The sequence below is a fragment of the Pongo abelii genome, chromosome X (assembly GCF_028885655.2).
Source record: "Pongo abelii isolate AG06213 chromosome X, NHGRI_mPonAbe1-v2.0_pri, whole genome shotgun sequence".
Lineage (NCBI taxonomy): Eukaryota > Metazoa > Chordata > Mammalia > Primates > Hominidae > Pongo > Pongo abelii.
This window is the reverse complement of record NC_072008.2, coordinates 161,097,010-161,103,346: the sequence shown is the minus strand read 5'-3', so window position 1 is coordinate 161,103,346 and position 6,337 is coordinate 161,097,010. Positions and strand designations below refer to the sequence as shown.

At 41.1% G+C, this 6,337-nt stretch overlaps 1 pseudogene; it reads right to left on the bottom strand.

Annotated features, from left to right (window-relative positions):
- Positions 1-400: 400 nt before the first annotated feature.
- On the bottom strand, positions 401-4,864 carry LOC134760925 (endogenous retrovirus group K member 6 Env polyprotein-like; annotated as a pseudogene).
- Between the last annotated feature and the right edge of the window lie 1,473 nt (positions 4,865-6,337).

The following is a 6,337-nucleotide window of genomic DNA, read 5'->3' as shown; positions in this document are numbered from 1 at the left end:
CAACAAACTCCTAAAACTCAAGCAAAATGATAAACAGTTGAGTTAAAGAATTGACAAAAGACTTAGACATTTCTCCAAAAAACATACAGAAATGACCAGTAAGCACATGAAATGATGCTTAACATCCTTAGTCATTAGGGAAATGCAAGTCAAAACCACAATGAGATACCACTTCACAGTTACTAGGATGGTTACTTAAAAAAGAGAAAATAGTAAGAGTTGACGAGGAGGGGGAGAAGTTGGAACCCTCATCTATTCCCGACTGGAATGTAATCGTGCAGGCACTATGGAAAACTGTTTGGCGGCTGCTCAAAAAACACAGGTCCTCAAACAGATACTTCTGTGCCAATGTTTGTTGCATCATTATTGACAGTAGCCAAAAGGTGGAAACCATCCAAGTGTCATCCATGAACGGATGAATGGATAAACAAAATGTGGCTGTAGTGAGCTAGGATTTCACCACTGCACGCCAATGTGGGTGACAGAGAGAGACCCTGTCTCAAAAAAAAAAAAAAAAAGTGATCAGGCTGACAGCACCTGAATCTAAATAGCATCACAATAAAGACAAACACAGGTATGGTGCACTTCCTGGTGCAATGTAATGGGAAAGCACAGTCCCACCTGGAGAGCGGTCTTGGCCAAAAAGAAAAATGTTTTATATTTCTCGAATTCATTATATTTTCCTAGCACAATGTCCAGTTAATCGTTTTTTAAATTTACTGCAGTGAATTTATCTTATTGTTTTTCAAATCTCTGCTATACCTATAGTTATATATAATTTTTCCATTCCTAACATTTTTATTATGACTTCTTTTTTTTTTTTTTTTTGAGGTGGAAATCAAAAAAGGATCCAGAGGAGAAGGAAGCCGCTCACACCCTCTGGGGCAGGCATGCGGAGGTGGCATTCGCCTGGCGTCCTGCTGGGACTTCCTCACAGCGTGCCCACATCTCTTGGAAAAACTCCGCTTCTTTGAGACAGAACTGGCTTTGGCACCGCCTGGATGTGCCAACCCCCCTCGCCTTCCTCAGTTGTGCAGTGATTTGTTCAGCCTTTCCGCAGCTGGTGGACATTTACGTTCTAAAAACTATTTACGTGGTGGTGTCATTAAGATGCTGGTGGATTCTACCTCACTTGCATATCCAGGAGTTTCTCAGATGGATTCCTCAAGGTGGGTGGATGAAGGGGGCCAGCCCCTCCACACCTGTGGGTATTTCTCATCAGGTGGGACGAGAGACTGAGAAAAGAAGTAAGACACAAAGTATGGAGAAAGAACAGTGGGCCCAGGAGAGGGCGCTCAGCATACAGAGGACCTGCACCAGCACCGGTCTCTGAGTTCCCTCAGTATTTACTGATAACTATTTTACTATCTCAGTAAGGGGAATGTGGCAGGAGAACAGGGTGATAGTGCGGAGAAGGTCAGCAAGAAAACATGTGAGCAAAGGAATCTGTGTCACAAATAAGTTCAAGGGAAGGTACTATGCCTGGATGTGCACGTAGGCCAGATTTATGCTTTTCTCCACCCAAACATCTCAGTGGAGTAAAGAGTAACAGAGCAGCATTGCTGCCACCAACATGTCTCGCCTCCTGCCACAAGGCGGGTTTTCTCCTATCTCAGAAGAGAACAAATGTACAATCGGGTTTTATACCGAGACATTTAGTTCCCAGGGGCAGGCAGGAGACAGAGGCCTTCCTCTTATCTCAACTGCAAGAGGCCTTCCTCTTTTACTAATCCTCCTCAGCACAGACCCTTCACGGGTGTCGGGCTGGGGTATGGTCAGGTCTTTCCCATCCCACAAGGCCATATCTCAGGCTATCACATGGGGAGAAACCTTGGACAATACCTGGCTTTCCAGGGCAGAGGTCCCTGTGGCTTTCCGCAGTGCATTGTGCCCCTGGTTTATCGAGAATGGAGAATGGCGATGACTTTTACCAAGCATACTGCCTGTAAGCATTTTGTTAACAAGGCACATCCTGCACAGCCCTAGATCCCTTAAACCTTGATTCCGTACAACACATGTTTCTGTGAGCTCAAGGTTGGGGCAAAGTTACAGATTAACAGCATCTCAGGGCAAAACAATCGTTCAGGGTACAGGTCAAAATGGAGTTTCTTATGTCTTCCTTTTCTACATAGACAACAGTAACAGTCTGATCTCTCTTTCTCTTCCCTGCATATCCCCCTTTTCTTTCTGACAAAACCGCCATCATCATCACGGCCCGTTTTCACTGGTTGCTGTCTCTTCGGAGCTGTTGGATACACCTGTAGACTGACAACAGACAGAACAGACATACAAGGATTAATATGAAATTTACAATAGTGGAACCTCTGATAGTTTTAACCCAAGTGACGGGGTTAAGATTTGTGAGGCCATCAGCAGCTTTCACAATTGCCTCAGTTTCTGGCACCAGATTTAAATGGGCTTTTGATGCCTCAAAACTTTGTTCTTTTAATTTTGAAATATCTAAAGTAAGATTATCTTCTCTTCCTTGTAGATGGCATCTAACCATGTCCCAGTGATGCTCAGACTCATTGTAGGCTCGGGGTATAATACAAAAATCTGACGTATTCCAGTCACACTGTAACTGAAAAAGATATTTCAAGCTCATGTGCGTATCTCCCATCCAAATGACAGTTTAAGATCATTAATTTGGTTTGCCAATTTTTGATCTATTTGGGTCTGAGAATTCCACAATTTTGAGGAATTCTTTTGCCAATTATTTACATATTTTACCATTTGAACAGAGGAGTGTAAAGCAATTCCAGCAGCGACAGCAGTAGCTGTGACTGCAATAAGACCCATAATCACTGCAATCAAAGTAAAAATGAATCTTTTGGATCTAGTTAGAACTCCTTTTAATATTTCTGTTAAAATATGGACGGATGGGGAAGCCTCCCACGGTCGGTCCATGGACACAGGGATCCACACGCCCTCTCTTGCCCTCACCAGCAGAATACGGTGCTGCCAATCAAAAGTCGAATCAATGCAAGTAAACAGTCTACAATTTTCACAGGTTATAGTTTGGGAATCTGGTTTAATAACTATGTTTCCTGCAACTAGCATATAAGGAGGTTTTACACAACTTTGCAAAGGAATTGTCAGACTGGAATTTAGGTTAATAGTATAATATGGCTTATGATCTCTTGTTCCTATAGCTTGATTTCCAGACCAAATTCTAATGTGGTGCGAGGCCACAGTAAGCTTCCATAATTCTGGATGTTCAGGACCAGTAACAGGACTAACTAACTTTGTTCGAGGTGATGAAATTCCCTTTTCACCTCATTTCCATGGATAGGGTGATTCTAACCTTCTGTAAACCTGGTCCAGCCTTTCAGTTAAATCACTATCATAGGCCGGATTAGTGGGCCAGAAGGATGGGGCCTGTGAACATGAGTGCGTCTGGCCCGTACAATCATAATATAATTGGCCTCGAGGGGCCCAGTCTATAATAGTTCCAAATTCATTGTTTTGTAATACCACAGCAGTATCAGCCACACATTCTTCCCAAACTAAGACTTCTGGGCCTTTTGATTCTTTGGGAATTTCCTTGGGGCAAGGCTTCCCCTTAGGCCTAAATTTTAATGATCTTTGATAAGAAGAATCCTGTAAATTACTTATCTGTGGCCCGAGTGACATTTCACTTACCATGTGATAAGTAAATCTATTGCTGGCAATGACAGTAGGTACTTCTACCAACGAATTTTGGGTTGTAGGCATTAAATATCCTGGTGCCTTCCCTAGGCAAATAGGAGGATAATGATACCCAATGGAAATATTTATCATCATTCCTTCTTTTTCAGGTTGGGCAGGGCCACGGTCATCTGTGGGGCCTGGTACCCATGCACTATTACTAACATATACTTCAATAGGATTATCTATCCGTGTGACTGCCCGAATTAAGGGCGGGAAAGGCACATAGGCCCAGTAAGTATAATTAGCTGCAGCTGCTCCTGCAGGCATAGGGAGACTTACCACCATTGACACAATCATCGAAACTGCAAGCAGCATATTCTCTGGAGTTTGTGTTACCCTTGTTTTCTTCAGGCTTTTTTCAGCTAACTGTGTCAACTTCTTTAGTTGGGCCCAGGTCGGCGGCTCCACTTCCTTGGTGGATGGCAGCTTCATCTGTTCTTCTGATATCACCATTTTGTTCACCTGGCGAGTCAATGATGCTCGATTGCGGGTTTTCTGTCTCTGCGGAGGCGCTTTTCTTTGCATCTCCAATGGGTTCATTGTAGAACTTTAAATGTCTAGCGGGTATCCAAACAGGAAGCTGACTTTTTTCCTGGTGAAACGCAAGCAAAGCATCTCCCCCATGTTATCACCTTCCCTATTTCCCATGTCTTATTCTTGATGTCTTCCCACCAAATCAGTTTTCCTTCATGTGGGCTGTTCTTTTTACCAGTAAAATGTTGTTCTGCAGAAGTAGTGGTCTGATTTCTATAAATGTTTAAAAATTTTAAAGTATAGAGTGCTAGATTGAGTTGCATCTGAGGAGTGTTATACTCCTTACTATCTTTTTCCTTTTTTTGTTTAACCAATTGAGCTTTGAGTGTTCTATTAGTTCTTTCAATTATGGTCTGTCCTTGGGAATTATAGGGGATTCCTGTTGTATGTGTAATTTTCCACTGATTTAGGAATTTTTGAAATCTTTTACTAGAGTATCCTGGCCCATTATCTGTTTTAATTTTTTTTGGAACGCTCACGACAGCAAAACAAGATAATAAATGTCTTTTAACATGGGAAGTACTTTCTCCTGTCTGGCAGGTTGCCCATACAAAATGTGAATAAGTATCAACTGTCACATGGACAAATGACAATTTTCCAAATGAAGGTACATGTATGACATCCATTTGCCATAACGCATTAGGACGTAGACCTCTGGAATTAACTCCTGCCTCCTGAGTGGGCAGGTGTAGGACTTGACACTGAGTGCAATGTTGTACAATATTTTTTGCCTGTTTCCATGTGATATCAAATTTATTTTTTAGTCCTGTTGCATTTACATGAGTCAAGGCATGAAGTTCTTGTGCTTCTACGAATGCAGATGATACTAGCAAGTCAGCTTGTTCATTTGCTTTAGTTAAAGGCCCTGGTAAATTAGTATGTGCTTGAACATGAGTAATATAAAATGGGAAATTTCTTTTTCTTACAGTTTGTTGTAACAAATTAAACAGCTGGTGTAACTGATCATCCATACTATATTTGATTAGGGCGGTCTCAGCATCCTTTGTAGCCTGTACTACATATGCAGAATCTGATACAATGTTAATAAGCTGATTAAAATCTTGTAACACTGAAATGACAGCAACCAACTCTGCTCTTTGACCTGGGTGATATTGAGTTTCAGTGACTCGTTTTTTTGGCCAGGTGTAAGCCACCTTTCCATTGCTGGAACCATCAGTAAACACTGTCAGAGCATTTTCTAAAAGTGTATGTCTGGTAATTGTAGGTAAAATCCAAGTAGTCAATTTTAAAAACTGGAAGGTTTTTGTTTTTGCGTAATGATTGTCAATAATTCCCACAAAATCAGCAAGACCAATCTGCCATGCACCAGAATTGATAAAGGCTTGTGTAACCTGTTCCTTGTTTAAAGGAACAATGATTTTATCTGGGTCACTTCCATACAATTTTGCTATTTGTAGTCTTGCCTGACCAATTAATGTAGCCATTTGATCCAAGTACAATGTAAAAGTCTTAATCGTACTGTGAGGAAGGAAGGACCACTCCACAAGATCTGTATTTTGAACAATGATGCCTGTTGGAGAATGTGCAGTAGCAAAAATCAAAAGTTGGAGTGGGGCTAAGTGATCTATTCTATTTACTTGTGCTGACTGAATTTTGTCTTCAACTAATTCAATTTCTTTAGTTGCCTCTGGAGTTAATGTTCTTTTACTATTCGATTCTGGATCCCCTCTCAAGATAGAGAACAAATTTGACATGGCATAAGTAGGGATGCCTAGAGTTGGCCAAATCCAATTAATATCTCCCAGCAATTTTTGAAAATCATTTGATATTTTAATGTGTCTTTTCTTATTTCTATCTGAGGATTAATCTTCCTTTCCTATACCTGCATTTCTAAATAATGAAAAGGAGCTGTTGTTTGAATTTTATCAGATGCTATTGTCAGTCCTGCGTTGGCAACCTCTGTCTGCAGAAATGTGTAACAGTCAATAAATTTGTCTCTCATTTCTGCAGCACACAAAATATCATCAACATAATGAATGATATAACAGTCTGAAAGCTTGTCTCTAACTGGTTGAAGAGCTTGAGCTACAAAAGTCTGACAAATAGTTGGACTATTAAGCATTCCCTGAGGCAACACTTTCCACTGAAACCT